This window comes from Haliaeetus albicilla, chromosome 4, assembly GCF_947461875.1.
Source record: "Haliaeetus albicilla chromosome 4, bHalAlb1.1, whole genome shotgun sequence".
Taxonomy (NCBI): Eukaryota; Metazoa; Chordata; class Aves; order Accipitriformes; family Accipitridae; genus Haliaeetus; species Haliaeetus albicilla.
Window position 1 is genome coordinate 320,356 of NC_091486.1, and position 19,422 is coordinate 339,777.

General features: G+C 37.0%; 1 protein-coding gene across 5 annotated transcripts in view; it reads left to right on the forward strand.

Moving 5' to 3' along the window:
• The window catches only part of BAZ2B (bromodomain adjacent to zinc finger domain 2B), a 164,789-nt gene that overhangs the window by 32,455 nt on the left and 112,912 nt on the right, over window positions 1–19,422 (forward strand). For 4 of the 5 annotated variants that reach the window (XM_069780547.1, XM_069780546.1, XM_069780548.1 and 1 more), the window contains exon 2: window positions 7,907–7,949. The exons of the other annotated variant lie outside the window; for it this stretch is intronic. The gene's annotated coding sequence lies outside the window, so the exon portion shown is untranslated. The remainder of the gene's footprint in view (window positions 1–7,906; window positions 7,950–19,422) is intronic. 5 annotated transcript variants of the gene reach the window in all.

Sequence of the window (19,422 nt, forward strand, 5' to 3'; positions counted from 1 at the left end):
CTCTTGCCTCATCGTTTTATGAAAATGGTGCAGTTTCTGCTGCATTTGGCAGTGCTTTCAGATTCTAAGTTTTGATTTAATTGAGAAGATGCCATTGCCAGAATGTAAACTTGTTATTCTAGTCTTGCTTAAAAAACGACCTTGCAAGTGATAACAGTAACAAAGGTGGGAATTCACCCCACCCTGTCTTCCCACTTAAGTCAAACCTCAATTAGCTCCATTTATATGTTAATATTAAGCACAGGAAACTTCCTTTTTCTTTTACTTTGTACACAATAAGGAAATAATGCAGGAAAAAAGATTAGGTTGCATTAACATTGCATAGTTAATAATGAAATTTGAAAATAAAAAATAATATAATCTTTCCTGTCCACATTTACTGTCCTATTCTTGCAATGAGAAGCGGTTATTACACCTGTATGTCTGTGTAGGACAGTGCAGCCAGTGAGACATTTTGCCTGTGCTGGGTTGATACTGGGAAATATAAACATAAAGGAAAGTTTACAGTCTCCTCTTCCAGGCACTCCACATTTTGTATTCTTCCTGTTCTAAATGTTCAACTTCCACTTATCTCCATTGAGTGTGGCATGTCAGCTGTTTCTGGCCTTCTATTCTCAAATTGCATTAGGATTTTGTTTGTGTTTAAGGATACTTTGTTTTACACTTTTTAGTAATTAGTTCTAAAATCTAAAAGATAAACCACAATAAAATGCTTTTCTGTTGGGGTTTGTTAATGGAATAACTGTGAGTACTAAAAGGGAAAAGAAACTAGTTGCAAGGACTTCTGTTGTTGCACAATTAAATGGTAAATCCTGACCTTTCCATTATTGTGTGTATGCACAGTTGTGTCAAGGAAGAGAATATTTAGTCTGAAATAATATTCTTTGGTCCTTTTTAAATTTTTTTTTTTTTACTGGACAGAGAAGTTGGTTGTTTGTAACTTCCTTAAGTCCATGCCAAATCATATCTTTGCTGCTGAGTTTTAACTTAGTTTTCCACTTAGTATTTCTATACCTAAGGCGCCTGTTTACTCTGTACTTTGGATGCTGGGGCCAAAACCAGTCTGTGCATTTAATCAGGGAGAAGAAAAATACTGAAATATGTAAAGACCATATTATTCATAAAAGTAGATGCTTCCTTTGGTTTTAGTTTCAAAATTTTAAAGCTTCAGTCTTGGTATATACATATCTGCAACAAATAGAATGATTTTTCAAACCTCACAGTCACTTGTCTTAGTCGTGTTTTCCCTGGTTTTGCCCTATAAATAAAAGCTGGGTCTTTTTATAAATGATGATTTATGTTGGTTTTTTTTTTGCTTTTACAGTTTGCTTTTAAAACCTTCAGTAAACATAGAAATTTGGATTCTTCCTTGAGCTTGCTTCTAAAAAAAGTTTTTATATGTTGATTTTATACCTGTAGTGCAAACCCTTACATGGTCAGCTAATGCAAATTCAATTTTGAGTAAAGCAAACATGAGGATGGACTCTAGAGGAAGCAACAATCAGAATGACATTTGCCACGATAGGTGTGCCTCTTAGTTAATATATGCTGGTGATCAAGTTGGACCTGTCATAAGTTGTAAAGTGGATGGTAGAAATGTGCAATAGGCAGCTATAAGGTACTCAAGTAATGAAGCCCCACAGCTATCAAAAGGATGTGCTGCTGTTTCTACCTGAGTATTTGCCTTCATTTGGGCCATCTAATCCATTCTGGTTGTGATGATCAAAATTCTTGCTTTTCCGAATAGAAGTTTGAAACAATTCAGAGTCAGTGCTGCTTCCATTTAATTGGTACGATTTTCTGTTGTGCCTTATTTCGTCTTGTGCCGAGATTTTGCTGTAAGGAGCAGTCCCACTACTGTGGCTGCATCCTGCCCCTGTTTTTCTTCGGATTGTACGCTTGCTCAGCTGAGTGAAGAGTGTTGGAAGATGTCTTTGTGTATGTAAATAGACTATAGGTTGCTTTACCACAGTACATCTCAATCTCATTTACAACTGGCTGTTCAAGAGCAGTATTACTGAACTCCTGAGCACATGAGCAGTACATTCAGACTGATTTTGGTAGCGTGGGAATAGAGGGTTTGTGTAGAAGGAGTTGCCACCAGAAGCAATGGGATGAGAAGAAGAAAAGGAATATTTAAAACTGAAGTACTGTCAGTTGAAATTTGTAAACAGGTAAGGGAATAATTTTGGAATATGTAGAATCTGGTACCTGAAGACTTGTACAAAATTTTGGGGAGCTAAGGTATTTGCAGTGGAAGTAGCTCACACAGAATCCTGAACCACTTTTGGACTGGCTGACTTAAATGTTCATAAGTGTAGAGGCAGGAGTATGCAGCTGCTCATGAGCTGAAAGGAAAAGCAGTAAATACTTGAAAATTAACTGCACTGTGTTGTGTGCTGTAAGAAGATAGTTGCATTGTTTAGCTTAGCTTAACCTTGGCTGAAAACTAGTTAAACAGTCACAGTGGGGATTGTTGTGTGGATATATCCTATTTACAGGCGAGTCTTTTGCTTCTGAGAATCTATCAAGTGGTGTGGTAGATCTATTTTGTTTTTACCCTTGATTTTATGAGTTAGATGTCTTGCTACAATTAAATTTTATACAAAGCAGCCTGAACATTGGGTTTATGATAGCCCAGTTTAAGCTTCAGACTGTGTGGATTTTATGGTGTCCCCCACTATGTGCATTTCTTACATTGTCTTACATTTAATGTTCTTTATGATATTAAATTCCTCTACCTTTTCTACGCCACTTCCTCATGGGTTTGCTTATAATATGCAAATGCCCAATTAGGTCTTGGAATGTTAACCAAAAAATTATCTTACTACTGAGTGCTACTTCCCTTTAGGAAGAAATGCACAACTGTATTTACTTGGAGGATAAAGAGTAATCTCTTTCAAGCAAAGCGGGTTTATTATTTACAATTTTCCAAGATAAAGTGTGAAATAATTGGATTGCACTGCTGATAATCATCTTTTGACTCTCTTGGGAGCACCAAATACAAGGTGCTGGAAAGAGGGAAAAAATATGAATTCTGCTTCATGTGTAATCCTCAAATCATTTTTCAAGTCAAGCTAATTTGATGTGCGATACGTGTGTATCTCAAACACAGGCGAAATGTACAGGTGATAGCAAATGTAAAATTCCCCTGTGTTTAAAATAAAATAATGATTAGAGTTACAAAAGTATCTTTTCTGCAACTGCTGTGAAGGGAGAGAATGAGCATTATTTTTACAGGGAGGTGAAGTTCCATTATTGAAGTGGATGGTGTGTGGCTGAGATTTGCCAAGGTAACGAAGGAAGGTAGATTCAGAAGTCCTACAGTAATTGAACAGGAACCAAATGAATAAATGACACTTGATGACACAATGATGACACAACTTTAAGCCATTCATTGTGCTTTCATGATAGTGTGTTTAAGGAAATACTGTAACCATTGTGGAATGAAATGTATATTTAAAACGAAAAAGAAGAGTTTCAAAGTAGTCAAGTAATGAATGCATTTTATATAACACTTTTTAATCTTGTGATAGAAGTACAAAATATACTTAAAGCCCAAGTTACACTGTTAAATCCTGGGACTTTGAGTTTTTGACTGGTCCTCATCTTGTCTTTTTTTTTTTTTTTTAAAAGTTTTCATAGTGTTTATTTTAAAAATAAAGTGAATACCTGGGAAGGTTGGCTATGGCTATATAAAAATGCCATTATCTTTAAGAAAAATTCACGAGGTAAATTTCAATCCATTCCAACACGTAAGCTTGTAATATTTCTTTGATGCTGGGGACGGCAGGGTGTGGTGGAAGGGATGTCTTCAATGTGTTTCTTCTCTGTTTCAAAGGGAAAATAATTGCTGTGCCTATTTTAGAGGTCTTGGACCATTTATTTACTGACTGTGGCATAGTGCTATTAATATACTGAGGTAGCTTTCTACAGCAACTGAATAAACTCTAAACACTGACACCTTTAGTCTTTGGGAAGTGAATAAACAACCGCAGTCGTACAAGACCACGCATTAAATATGTGTTTCTTTATTGATGAAGAATGGACAATGGTCTTTGATTAACTTGGTAATTTGTTTATTGTAAATATGTACTGCATATGGGAGAAGTAACCAGGGCAGTATGTTATGCATTTTGTACATGTTGCATTATATTTACATTTGTTTGTTTACTTGAGTAAGAAATGGGAAGTTAGGTTTTGTTCTTATGTGAATATAATAGAGAACTGGTTTTTTGTTCCTAAAAACTGAATGTATTTGCTCAGGTTTACAGCAGTTGCACCAAGATGCACTTTTTTTTTCCCTTGGAGAGTATTAGATACAGTCAGTTAGATTGTCAGTCAGTTGTGTGTGATAAAAAAATTGTCCAACTGAAGTTAGTTTTGGCTTATCAAAAGATAGTAGGTAAGTTTGTGTATATACATCTAGCCAGATCTACTTTCCCATCTGTAAAATTCTTGGATTTGGACCTTCACTGAGATCTTGACTATGTGCAGTTGACACTGTTTGGGAGGAAGAACATTTGACTGCTGCATTAGATTAGTTCAATGCTAGTACTAGTTTTATTATCTGTAATTTTGAATGTACTGAATTTTCCTGCTGAATACAGAGTTTTTATTTAGCCTAATGAAAGTATGTGATACTCGTATGTTCATGCTGGGTGATTTGCATAACACCATATGATATTTTAATGGAGGGCTGTTAAGTATTTCAAGAAGGGGATTAAGAAATTACTGTATTTGCGTACCCTAGCACCTGCTGGTGGTATTGCATAACTGTGTGTTTTCTGGTGCCTTCCTCTCCTGCTTTGTCATCCTTGCATCTCCCAGACATTTCCTGACATCTCTGCTCATCCATCTCAAACTCTGATTTCATGTTCTATCACCCCTTTCCAAGCTTAGATTTTAAAACCCTCCTATCCCAACCCTTCCCTCAGGTGTAATCAACTTCATGCCTCAACTGCCTATGCAAAGGTACTCGCCTTTTAGCTTATGTAAGTATACAGGTATTCAAGGTAGGAATGGACCTAGAACATGACCTCTAATAACATGAGTACCAGAGTACAGAAGGCTGAAAGCTTACACAGGCAGCAGATCTTGAGGTGTTCTATGAGTTTTGCAGGTGGACTGAAATGTTTATTGCACCATTTGAGATGAAAGACTGACTTTAGTAGGTCTTTAGTCAAAGAAAGCTAAGAAAATATGAATGTACTTTGTTGAAATATATTTCACATTAGTATCTGAAGTAATTTGTGTGGCATGAAGCTGTAAGCTAGCTCCAGACAGTACAAAGTGATTTTGCTTATGCACGTGGCTCATGTTTAAATTTTTTGCTTTGGGAATAATTCTTAACATATGCAGACCTTGAAGTATTGAGCCATAGTAAAGCCTGTTTTTAAAACCGTTATCTGGTTTTACTTGCAGTTGTGCAGTCTTTCGTATTATAATTTCTTAAGTACCTATTCCAATTTCTTGCGGAAACTAATTTGTTTACAATTTTTTGCGTTTCGAGTAAAGTTGGAGAGGATTTTCCAAGTGTGACCCTTTTCATGTACTAAGGACAGAGAAGAGATGAAAAAAGCCCTTCTTTCTTTCCTCACTCCCTGGTTTACATAACTGCATCCAGTCAGAGCAGATGAAGTATAGAGAGAAGTCAGCAGCTGGTAAAGGACATGTGTTGAAGCAACAGATTGTCAGAGAGCATCAGGCTGAATCTGCTACTCAGGATTTCCTCCTGGTCTTTTGGAAGTGTTGTTATCCTGGGGAAAACAAGAAGGGTATTTTCCAAAGTGGTTGGATTCTTAGGGATCTGGGTAACTTTTCTGTAGAGAAACTTTTTCCTCTCATTGGACAGTATTCAGGGCTGAGGAAGCTGTGATTGTGCAGTATGATCTACCTGCCAGTAAGGTAGCTGGTTATCATTCCTTGCAAATGGCAAGCTGGAACTTTAAGAGCTGTTTTCACTATCCTCAACTCTGCTGAACCTTTAACATTTTGTCCCAAGGTTCAGGTTTTGGTGGCCTAGTTGGTGCCTTCAGGACTGAGCCCAAACCCAAATCATAGCAGTGCCACAGATGTAGATGCAGTCAGTAGTATGTGCAAAATTGTAAAAGGCAGCAAGTACTTGAGCTTCACCTGACAGGAAACACCATGTTTCCAGCTTAGAAGAAAGTTTTCTGCTTTCTGAAGGATAGCTCAGGGTTCTAGTCAGCCAGCAGGATGGTTGAGAGAGTAGCAAAGTAAATACCTTCTTAAGGTTTTCCTCTCTCAAATGGTTTGCTCCCACTTTTTAAATGGTGTAGTTACTGTGTCATATCTCCTTCCATCACTTCTCTCTGTTTCTGGTCTAGTACGTTGTGCGGGTTTTTTTTGTTTTTTTTTTTTTTTTTTTTTATGTTGTCAAAGCATGGCAGTAGGGTAGAGAAGGGAAACAGTAATGTTTTGATTTCTCCTTGGGAGAACAAACATGATTCCTTTCCTGTATAGGTTGATCATACTGCCACTGACTGTTATGAGGAACAATTTGTTCCTAGCTGTCCTTTGACAGGGGAGAAAAATACCTATTGTTTTTTCTGGCAGGCCTGGGAGTGTAGTTTGACAGTAGTGACCATAACAAACGAAAAAGCAATTGTTTGTGTTAATGCCCATATGTTTACAGTTTGTAATTTAAAATTAAATTTAAAAAACTATGGCTGTTGTTAATGTAATTACCTACCTAGATTTAAATTGTTACTTAGCTTACCTAACTCTGTAAAAGATCATCTTGCTCATGTAGATGGGTGAAGTTTTGTTTGTGTAAATTTATTAGTATGTTTTCTTGACTGTGCCACTGTGAGGTAGGCCAGCTTTAAGCTCCCATCAGTATGATGGTGTAGAAAAATTTCCAGAGTAAAACCATCCGTTTTTCTACACATCTGTTTTTTGAAAAAAGTGTTCAGTGTAAAATAAAAGCCCCAAACAACCCAACAACAAAAAACCCCCCTGAAATGACATTTTACCCTAGTGGTTTTTTTGATATGTAGGCAATTATGCACATCTACTCAGTGAAAATTTTCTATCAGTGCATCTACAAGCTTTATATAGCAAGTATATGTTTAATGCTACAGAAGATATTTTTAAAAGATCAAACTGTAAAATTTCACTGACACTCTACTAGTCTTCAGTGAAAAAAAAGTTACTAGAAAACCCCAATAGTATCAGATTTCTACTACTGTATAGCAAGTAACATTTTCCTGAAATGGTTGTATTCCAAATGTTGCTTCTGTTATGCTGTTTTCCCTTTTCTTACACAGTGTGTATGAACTATGTGTTTAGAAGAAATGATCTACCCAGGGAAAAAAATTTTGGGAAGAAAACAGGCCAAACAAGTGTTCAAAAATTATTTTTAGTTTTAAATTTTCAGTGAAATATGTGTGGATTTTGTATTGACATAGCAATGCCTCTGAATTCTCATAGCATGAGGAGAATTTGAAATCCTTATGCTAGAGAGCATCAGCAATGGAATGGAACTCTGGTTCCTTATAAACAAAATAGAAAATTTCCATTGAATTCTTGGAGGCCAGAATTCTTTTTGCATTTTAACAGTAAGATTCCTTTGACTTACTGTGTACATCAAAGGGGAACACATTGTACCATATCATTCACAATTTAGTAAGGGTAAAATAGGTATGTGTATTTAAACAGCTGGTTGCAAACAAAAAAGGTGTGATTACATAACATTTGGCTTAAACTGTTCTTGTTTTAATGGCTTTGTATCCGGCTGTGGGAAACAATGTTTTCAGTACATTGGAAATACTTCACAGACGTGTTTTTTTGAGAAATTTTACTGTTCTGTTTGATGTGTCTTTGTGAAAATTTCTCGATGAAAGGATGACTTAGCTGATCGTTAATTGTTTTGTGTTTGCAGGTTGCAAAACAGCGATGTCACAGAACTGACCACGTTCATCACAGTAAGTACGCTGTAGCCATAAGAATTCTGATAATTTCCTGAGAAGCATGAATCATATAGGGAAAAGTAAAATATTATGTACTGTATGGCTTAGTGCTAAATTCTGCATCCAGATCATGATTTCAGCAAGACATTAAGCACAGGCTTAACTAAGCCTTCTAGATTCTTAGTCCACATGTGGAGTTACCTTTGTGACTTCAGGCTTAACTACTGAGTAGGTCCTTAACAATTAATGTCCATAATATCATTCTTATAATTCTTTCTGGATTTCTTTGTATGTAGGCTTGCAATAATAAATATGATAGAAAATAATTTTAGTGTGTTGCCCATTTTCAATATACCTTTAGTAGTTTAGGGAATATTTAAGATTAATTAAGAGATTGTTCTGAGAGTTTTGATTCAAAAATCAATTTTAGCACCTTTTAAAAGTATTTTGAAAAGTCGGAGAATGTGTGATATTTTGCTATGTGATGAGCATGAATGATCTTGGTTTTATTAATAGATAGTTTATTAGACTATCGGGAAATGAAGAATTTTGTATTCACATCAGTTTGCTTGTTTTTTTTCAGGATAACTAAAGAAAAAAAAGTGTTTGTGTCTTACTCCAGTACTTTGCTTCAGATGAAGTTAACAGTGAAAACTGAAATAGATAGAGATTTGAACAGAAAGCCTCACTGGCTTTGCTTAGCTCACAGATGCAACTTTCAGGCATGCTTTTTAACTTCTATTGTACTTAACTGTCTGTTAGGTACATAAAGTAAGAGAGGAACATCTGAAATAAATGTGAAATTATTTTTCAAGTTTATTATTTTGGTGTTTTTCATATTAACCATCAATTCTTCATACACTTGTGATAATATATGCTGAAAATAGCACACAACATACTTAAATTTGTAAAGACATATTGTAAGTTTATGTTCAGTAATGGGATATGTTGATTAAAATAATTTTTAAGGCTCAGAAGTACTTAAAGTGTACGGTTGCACGCTTTCTGTACAATGAAGAAAGAGAAGCTATTAAAACCACTCCATGTGACAATACAGTATTTACGGGAACGATAAGAGCACCAACATCTGCTGAATTCAAAGAACGAATAGGTTCATATGGAGAGAGCAGTTCTATTAAATGGGAGGGATCAAGTGAATTAAAGGTCAAAAGAACAGTTTTCTAGTGAACACATCATTTAGTAGGCAGTGATATGAGAGCAGGTAAGGGCGGAGGTGAGATAGCCTGCTATTTTGAAGTGAGGAGCAGCAATCTGAACCAGGTTCAAAAAAAAAAAAAAAAAAAGAACTAGGAAAGTCATTAAGCAATTTGCAATAATAGACAAAAATAGAAAGACCATATCTAGGATTTTGAGTTTACTGCAATCATCAGACACTGTGAAACTTTCTGTAATACGGTAGTATACTGCCAATTTCTGTAAGGTGAGCCAGTTTTAATGAAAAAGCTTTCTTTTGGTAAAAGCTGAACCTTGTTGTTTATTTATTAATGAGGTAACGTTTTTTTTCTGGGGCATACTGAAACTGAAAGACTGCTACCTTCTCAGCCTCCCTATGTCTGAAGAAAGACATTGAAACTTCCTAGAAGCAGCTTCCAGTTTTGCAGGGGGTAGGAGTGTGTAGTATCTAATTAGTTTTAAACATTACCCATGTCTTGGGCTTTAAAAAGCTAAACCTGCTAACTTTCTCACTTGTGAAATCTTTTAAAAAAAAAAAAAAAATTAGTCCTTTTCCTTGGGAAGGAGAGGCAATCCCATTGAGAATACAGGTACATGAAATACAAAAACACCCATTGCTCAAGTTGAAAATTTCTCTCTGACTTCTCTGAACACTCAAGTATTATGAGGCCTCCTTCCTCCTTAACGTTTTGGGAGTTACTACTCACAAACAAGTCTAGATCCTACTTGAGGGGCAGTTTTCCCTAGACCTACAACCACGGAATGAAAGCTGCTGGCTGGCTGCAGCTGACCTGTTACTCTGTAGAACAATCAGGATGAATACTGACAAAGTGCCTTACTCAGTAGAATGAGAAGAATGCTCCATAAATGGTCAAGTTGACACGCATAACTTTTTTCCCTCTAAATATGCAATTGGAGCAGAGCAGGAGGAATTTCTAGAAAGATTTTGCTTTTTTGATCAGTTTTCCTGTAGGCCTTAAAAAATGCAAGGGAAACAAGCTTATTTTTAAGGCTGATTGTACTAACTCAGTGTACCAGTTTATTCTGTTTGTGTGTTTGTGGCCAACTATAAGTTACCTTAATCCTTTTGTGAGGGACGAGAAATGTCAAATCTCTGAAAAAGAAGAAAAAACATATCCTTAGTCATCTCTAACATTTTTGTGGGTACAGTCAATTCTTTAGCCTACAGATCATACTTTCTTTGTTGTGAAGCAATAACAACCGTTCCATCCAAAGAAATGGCACTTCAGTATGCATTCTGTTGTAACAAATAGGTTGCTCAAGGGAGAGCTCGAAAAGATTAGGAAAAATGGCAAGTAATAACTCAAAGTACTTCATCAGTTTTTTTTTCCTCTGTTAAAGTCATGCCATTTTAGATAATTTCTAAATTTCTACTCCCAAAATACGAAGTCCTTTTCATTCCCAATGATGGCTCTTTTTATTTGTTCTAAAGGGCGGTGGTGGTGACTTCTAACAGTACCGCTTTACCTGTGGAAACAGAAACATTGTAGAACTGTTGACACAGTACTTGAAAATTATGCAGATAATACTTTCTAAAAATTTTCTATATGGTTGTAACTAAAAAATTTATTAATGGCTATAATTAAACAAGTGATATAAAAGTAAAAGATCAGCTGAGCAGAAGGCTGAACAAAATTTTTTAGAGAGTTAAAGTAAGAAGAGAGACCTCAGAATTTGACCAAAATTGTGATGACAGGTTATGTTTATGAGAGATGTTGTCATTACAGGAATACTAGAGTTAGTGCATGCTGTGGTTAGCAGAAGAATCTTTGTGGGTGAGATCTACACTTAAGTTTTTTTCCATTTTTTGGCGGCGAGAGTGGAGGGAGAAAAAGATCTTGAGCAAAGAGGAAGATGTTAAAGGATTCATAAATCATGCTTTCTACAGAAAGTAGAAGTAAGGATTTGACAGGTTTTGAAAACTACCCAGTTTCTTTTTACAGTAATGAAGTATGTATTGGCCTACTTTGAGTTGATGACTAGGAGTGTAAAGGTGAACAACAACAAAAAAGTGTTTTGAGGTTTTTTTACTGTGTCAGACCCAGGAAAGATTTTGTATATTTGAATTACTGGTTATAAAATGTAGAAGCAAATTGCCAAGAAAAGCACTTCCCTTACATGACAACGAAGGGCAATGAAGCTGGTGAGGGGCCTGGAGCACAAGTCTTATGAGGAGCAGCTGAGGGAACTGGGGTGGTTTAGCCTGGAGAAAAGGAGGCTGAGGGGAGACCTTACCGCTCTCTACAACTGCCTGAAAGGGGGTTGTAGTGAGGTGGGTGCTGGTCTCTGCTGTCAAGTAACTAGTGATAGGATGAGAGGAAATGGCGTCAAGTTGCGGCAGGGGAGGTTTAGATTGGATATTAGGAAAAATTTCTTTACTGAAAGGGTCGTCAGGCATTGCAACAGGCTGCCCAGGGAAGTGGTTGAGTCACCATCCCTGCAGGTATTCAAAAAAATGCGTAGACAAGGCACTTCAGGACATGGTTTAGTGGGCATGGTTGATGGTTGGACTCTATCTAAAAGGTCTTTTCCAACCTAATGATTCTATGATTCTATGAAACCTAAGTGTGTGTAAATAGTAGCCTGTTTGCAAATGAAATAAAAACACAGCAGACTTGGAGAAACATGCGTTAGGCAAACATCTTGCCTTTTTTTTTTTTTTTTTTTTTTAAAACCATGTGCTTTATCATTTGTCAGCTGCTATGTCTCAGATCAAAAGAAACTGCAAGAAAAATGTGATTGTTGAACTGTAAGTAAAATTTGATAGGAAGTCTGGGAACTGGCAACTGATGAGAAACTATTGATAACAAATTGGAGCACACTGTACAGAGAGGTAAGGGGGAAAGAAAAGAAAAATTTGGTGAACTTCGGTTAACAAGAATAGTTCTATGCTTTTATGGCAATTTGAGTATATTGTTAGCTCCCTCCTCACAACTGTTCCCATTCATTTCTTCAGAAGTTAGCTTATGCATCTAGATACATAGCTGTATTTGCCTTTTCATCAATGTAAGTACTCTAAAGGATGCATAGAATTCATGTGAAGTTGCCTTTGGTTGTGGAAAAAGAATCTTTGTTTTTATATTCCCCCCAAAACAATTATGGGGCCTACAGTACAAGACAGACATTGACCTGCTAGAGCAGGTCCAGAGGAGGCCACAACAATGGTCAGAGGGCTGGAACACCTTTCCTGTGAAGAAAGGCTAAGAAAATTGGGGTTGTTCAGCCCAGAGAAGAGAAGGCTCTAGGGGACACCTGGTTGTGGCCTTTCAGTCTATAAAACAGGATCATAAGAAAGATGGAGAGAGACTTTTTACCAGGGCCTGCAGTGACAGGACAAGGGGCAGTGGTTTTATACTGAAGGAGGGTAGATTGGACATGGGGAGGAATTTTTTTGACTGTGACGGTGGTGAGGCACTGGAACAGGTTGCCCAGAGAGGTTGTGGGTGCCCCCTCCCTGGAAGTGTTCAAGGCCAGGCTGGATGGGGCTTTGAGCACCCTGGTCTAGTGGAAGGTGTCCCTGCCCATGGCGGGGGGGTTGGAAATAGATAATCCTTAAAGTCCCCTTCTAACCCAAACCATTCTATGAAACCATGCTGTTCATTGCTTGTAGTAATAGTATTTGAAAAGTAGCAGTTTGTTTTTTTGACAGTGTAGGTGGATGTACATTTGGCAAGCTCAGAAAAAATATAAAAGCTTCCAAAACAGCCCATCCCCCAAAGAATGTGAGAATTTACTTCCTTCATATATGTCTAACACCTGCTGATTTAATTATATTTTTACTTCAGTATAATAACAACAATTAACATTGACTAAGAAACTAAAAATAATAAGATTTTAACTGTTTTACGTGCTTACAGTAATTATACAGAATGTAAATAACAGGGAGAAGGCAATTATGCCTCTTTTTACTTAGTTTTGCATAGTTATTTTTTGAAAATAATTTCATTAAAAAATGAAATAAGTTTATTGCTGTATATTGCTGATTTGTCTGCAAATATGGTCATTGTGTGTGTGTATGTGTATATGCTTGCTTTTATGTGTATGTTTAGATTTATTTATCAAGGAAAACAAATTACCATGCTAGATAAAACAATTATGGAAATAAAATTACAAAATGACTGGATGTTTCAAGGAAAGAATTAATAAAGTGTGTGTTTCTCTGTGGAATACCTAGTTTTATTACAGTTAGACTACATTTGATGTGTTGTAATTTATAATAGGAAGACAGTTTAAAAAAAGAAAAAAATCCCCTCATTACTAACACAACTTCTGTAAGAGTTCCTCCCAACTGTTTTAATAATGCTGCTGCTGAAACCAGATTTAATAATGGTTATTTGCTGAAAGGGTTAAAGAGCAGATTTTGATTATGTATTGTCAATCTATGATAAGCATCTGCTAGGAGGAATAAGTGGTTTATTGAGCTTTACTGTACAGATGGCAACTGGAAGAGCTCAGATGTAAATTGAATTTTCGGTAGTATCACTGTATTGTTAATACCAGCTGGTTTTACCTTTGCAATAGCAGCGATCTGTTTGCACAAAAAAGTATCTTTGTTGTTTACAGTTACTTCAAAAGTTTAAAAGTTTGGGAATCTTTCAAACTACATGATTAGATAAGAGTTTTCACTTTGCTTTGGCTTTCTTATAGAAGTGTTCTTAGCATTTAAATACAAAGCTTTGCTTTTGAAATGAGAAATATTTTTTTCTAATTGTATTTCAGTGTCTTAATATATAGTAGCTGTGTAATTTAGATGTTTAGGTTAAGAAGACATTTCTAGTCAACTATTGAAAAGATAATTTTCCATTTGTAAGTTGATGCCACCTTATCTTTTAAATCTAAGTCTTCAGGGACTTTTCTGCTGGTAGCTGATCTGAATATTGTGTTCCTGTTTCAGCTAGAAAGCTGCTTTTAGTAGGACTTCACCAATTCACTGCAGGAAAGGTCTAAAGAGTGTGGTCTGGGTAAGGGTTACAAGTTCAAGGAGGGAGGCATATTGTCTGTGTTTCTTTTTCATTTGCAGTTACCAGAATTTGTATTACTGTGAATCGTTTGATATTTGATTATATTCTTAAAGTCTTAAAAATCCTTAGGCAAAACTAAATTTGCTTTATTTAATTTCTTTTCTGATTTTAAGGTAAGTAGCAAATCCTGTAGTAAAAATAAAACTTGAAATAGTGGAATCAAAAGAGTCAAAACTGGGATCCTTAATTAAATAAACAATGAGAGTTGTTTTTTTTTTAACTTGACAACTGGAAGAGCTTCGATGAGTGTTTTGTGAGAAACTGATGTGAAAACAGAACAGCTTCGTAACTGGGAGTGGCACCCTGATCAGCTTCTCTCTTCAACCATGTGTGAAAGGCACAAGGCCTTGGCTTATTCTTGATTTGTTGTGGTAGCTCTGTTCTTCCATTGCTTGTAGCATCAGTAGTCCATACACTGTTTACTAATTTATCATAACAGTGGGTGAATAAGAATAAAAGATCTTTTTCAGAAATTTTTGCCTAGCAGGACAGGTTGGGGGCAGTAGCAGAAAGGCCCTTGGGGTGTTGGTAGACAGAAAGCTGAACATGAGTCAGCCATGTACTCCTGCAGCAAAAAGGGCCAACTGCATCATGGAGTGTATTAGCAAAAGTGTAGGCAGCAGTCTCAGGGAGATGATTCCCACTGCCCTGCTTGGCCCTTGTGAGACCGCATCTAGAGTGCTGTATCCCAATTTTGGGGTCCCCAGTACAAGAAAGGTAGTGACATACTTTAGCGAGTTCAGTGGTTGGCTACCAAGATGAGTAGGGAACAAGAGCACGTGACACAATACAGATGTGTAAGAGGATTGGAATTGTTCAGCCTTGAGGAGGCTTGAGGAAGCTAGTGGTTATCCTGAGCTGCCTAAAAGGTGTTAGAAGGAAAGTCAGATTCTTCTTGGAAGTGTGCAGTGAAAGGAGGCAGGAGACACACATTATGTGAAGGGAAAATTTGATTAGATAAAAGGGAAAAATTCCCAAGAATGAAAGTTGTCAAACTTCATGAGCTGGCAGTGTGCACTTGCAGCCCAGAAAACCAGTTGCATCCTGGGCTTCGTCAACACAAGTGTGCCCATCAGGTCAAGGGAGGTGATTCTCCCCGTCTACTCTGTGCTGGTGAGACCCCACCTGGAGTACTGTGTCCAGCTCTGAGGTTCCCAGTACAAGAAAGACATGCACCTGTTGGAGTGGGTCCAGAGGAGGGACACTAAACATCATAAGAGGGCTGGAGCACCTCTCCTGTGAAGAAAGGCTGAGAAAATTGGGGTTGTTCAGCCCAGAGAAGAGAAGATTCTGGGGAGACCTGATTGTTGCCTTTCAATATATAAAGAGGGATCATAAGATAGACGGAGAGAGAGTTTTACCAGGGCCTGTAGTGACAGGACAAGGGGAAATGGTTTTAAACTGAGTGGGTAGGTTTAGATTGGGTATAAGGAAGAAATTCTTTACTGTGAAGGCAGTGAGACACTGGAACAGGTTGCCCAGAGAAGTTGTGGATGCCCCATCATTGGAAGTGGTCAAAGTCTGGTTGGATGGGGCTTTGAGCAACCTGGTCTAGTAAAAAATGTCCCTGCCCATGGCAGGGGGTGTTGGACTATATAGGTGATCTTTGAAGGTCCCTTCCAACCCAAACCAGTCTGTGGTTCTATGAAACACTGAAATGGGTGCTCAGAGAGCCTGCAAAATCCGCATCTTGTTTACTGGACAAGGCTCTGAGCCACTTGATGTAATTTTGAAGTTAACCATGCTTTGAGGAGGAGATGGAACCAGATGACCTCTGTAAGATCCTTGCAATCTAAACAACTTTATGATTCTGTCTTAACTAGAAAGTTCTTAATTATTTTCTGTTTCTTCACCTTTGTCTCTTTCCTCCCAGGATTTTTAAAGGAGGAAGGTAGAATTAGAAAGAAGCAGTAGCATCAAGGAATTGTTGAGTCAAGTCAGTGGTTCATAGCAGGGAATACATGGTGGAAGAAAGCTGCTGTTGTGTAAGACTGAGAGGTACTGGATTTCTAACAGTGACTGACTCTTGTTTTTTTCCACTGCCCTTGCACATCCTCAGTGAGATCTTTCTTAGGGTACTTCTGTCTCCCAGATCTGGCCATGCCTGAATACCTTATCTTGGTTGCCTCCTTACCTCTGCTGCATTGTAGTACATCCTCTCAAAGACGTGTTCCTTTGCTTTTCTGTTGGGCCGGGTTTTCCCCAGTTTGGGAACAATTGTCTTAAATTTGGATGTAGCATGGTGCACTTCTTCAGGTTTGACTCTTAGGCACAAAAAATAGTGAACCGTGAAGTGCCGGTCTGTATTTGACTTGAGACAAGTATGTTTCATGCAGGTGTTCCCTTGTATTTTGTAGTTTGCCAGCCCACTTTAACACCACTAAAAAACCAAAGTAAGTAGTTGTAATGAGGAGATGGGTAGGGGTAGTTGAATTGCAGATGAGATAAGAAATGACCAAAATGTATATTGATAGCAGGTGGAAAATTGAACAAGTTTGGTGGGTTTTTTTTTTTTTGTTTGTTTGTTTGGTTTGGGTTTTTTTTTGGGTGAGATGTGATATGAGAGTGTCAGGTGAATACCTGTAAGTCATAAAATAATCATGTTGGATATGTATCTGAGTATATCTGATCCTACCCTTTCTAAGGGAAGCACAAAGGTAATGCCTGAACTAGTTCAACCTTATACTGTGGTCTACCCAAGCCCTAGTGTGATTTAGCCAGGGAAATTCTAGGGTGCAATGTATTTTGGGAGACAAAGAGACATTTTTTCCATGCAGATTTAGAAAAATATTCTTGGCTTAAATTGTGTTTGTTTGGCATATTAAAAGCAGCCTGAACGAAGTGAATAGTGGGCAGAGAGCACGTAGAAGTAGAACAGATAAAATTTGTCAAGTGTCTGACACTATTACTTCTGTAACAGGAAGAAATAAAGATATAGGCAATGAGGAAAAAGGATGGGAGGTAAAGTTTGAGTTTGTAAAATATGTACTTTACTGGTGTTATGAAGTAAATTTTCCTAAAGTTGCTTGCAAGTTTTGTTTAATGTTCAAATATTTTGCTACTATATATTTAACATGTTGAGAGTTTGTATGGCGATAGTTTGACATCTAGCTACGTGACTGTGTGTGTTTACATTTATATTAGTAATACAAAATTGTTTATCCTGTGATCCAGTTTCACTGTAAAATCAAGCTGCAAGTTTGCATGTTTAAAAAATTACTCTAGAGTACCAACATGTACCTGAATTTCAAGACTCCAAAAGTTGCTATCAAGGAATACATTCATTAAAGTTGTGTTGTGATGAGCCTGATGATGGACTGAGTATTCTCATACTTGATGGAGAACATGTGTGTGCATATACATGAATATCTATCTATGTATATATAGATATAAAATGGGTTTTATTGATCCATGATGTATAATCTGTTTTATCTGAGGACCTAATTCTTGAGGTATTCATTCAGTAAGACAAGATTCTCTTTCCTTTTTTGTTCCAGCTCTAACCTGGAATTTTTTTTTTTTTTTTTTAATCTGTATATACACCAAGAGATGTAGAGCTGAATGTAGTTTTGTTGGTTTCAGTGAAGCTGTGATACTTTATTCTGCATGGTGGTCTGTAATAAGGATCTTACTAGACATTTTTTGTTTATTTGGAAAAGAAAAATTGAGATTGTGTGCATGTACGTTATGTAAATACAGATTTTAAAATAATCAGATGTTTTCTAACTGTTTTTACATGTTTTGTCAATATTTGAAAGGTTTTCTTCTTAGATTTTCCAAAAGTGATTTATTTAAAATAAGCACAGCAATGGAAAGGATGTGGAATTTGGAGTTTTAATATTCTTGCATGGTTCGGAAGAAGTAAAAAATGGTATGTGAGAGCACAGCTTAAATTCATATCAGTTGAATAAAGCATGGGCTTAGAGCTTGTAGAGGGGTTATATGTATCATCTGTTTTAGATGTATTGCAGAGGTGATGTCAAGGTGAAAGCAGACTTGCAGAATGGTTGGAAATCATTGATATTCTGACTCTGAGGCTGTAAATGGCTCTGTGGCAGATGGAGTCTTTGTCAAGGAAGAAAAATGGCAGCTCTGGAACATCATAGATGTTTTTGCTTAGCAGCTCAGCACATAGGCTGTGACCTTCCAATGTTCAGGAGTTCTTCCTGTGCTTTAATAAATTGTCCTCTACTTCTATTCCCTAAAAGTATATAAATAGCAGTCATCATAATTCAGTACAATTTGGAGTATTTCATTATGAAAAAATATAAGCATGCTTCATTGCCAGATTTTTTTAAAAGTTAGCTTTGAAGGATGCTTGCAATTTCTGCATGAAGTGCCAGAAACAGCTTTTAACTAAGCATTGTGTGTTACTGAAAATAAAGGCATGTGTGTGTTTGTGTGCATAGGTATGACTACTAGTACAGCATGATACTAAAACTGTGTATGTGAAATGTCAATTCTCTGGAATATGATTTTAAGCCACAACCTAAACCACAGTAAACTGGACAGTGTTAATTTTTAGAATATGTTCATACTGTGGGCATCTATATCTGTGTCATTTATTCCAGTAAAATACAGAATTTTAGACAATATATTGAAGAAGCTGTTTCTGGTTAGTTCAGAGAGGATAAATATGGTTGATAAATTCAATCTCATTTCTGAGTTCATGTTTTTTCTTTATTGATAAAAATTCAGGTATCTTTTAGCACATGGCAGCATCTAATTCTGTGTACTGTTGATACAATTTTATTGGTGTTCTCTGAGGTTGAGTCTGTATTTATAGAATGAGGGTTCACTTTTATCTGTAGAGTAACTGGTTTCTATGTTCTCATTCTTGTTCATGAAATTTGTGCCAAGTTGTGTAAGTTGTGAAGTTTGATGTCCTGTACTTAAGATACATGCATGATTGCCTACTGTCAAGTTATGTACCAGAATCACATATTGTCCTGGTTTCAGCTGGGATAGTTAATTGTCTTCCTAGTAGCTGGTACAGTGCTGTGTTTTGAGTTCAGTATGCAAAGAATGTTGATAACACTGATGTTGTCAGTTGTTGCCCAGTAGTGTTTAGATTAAAGTCAAGGATTTTCAGCTTCTTAAGCCCAGCCAGTGAGAAGGCTGGAGGGGCACAGGAAGTTGGCACAGGACACAACCAGGGCAGCTGACCCAAACTGGCCAATGGGGTATTCCATACCATGTGACGTCACATCAGTATAGACTCTGGGGGAGTGGGGGCGGGGGATCGTCGCTCG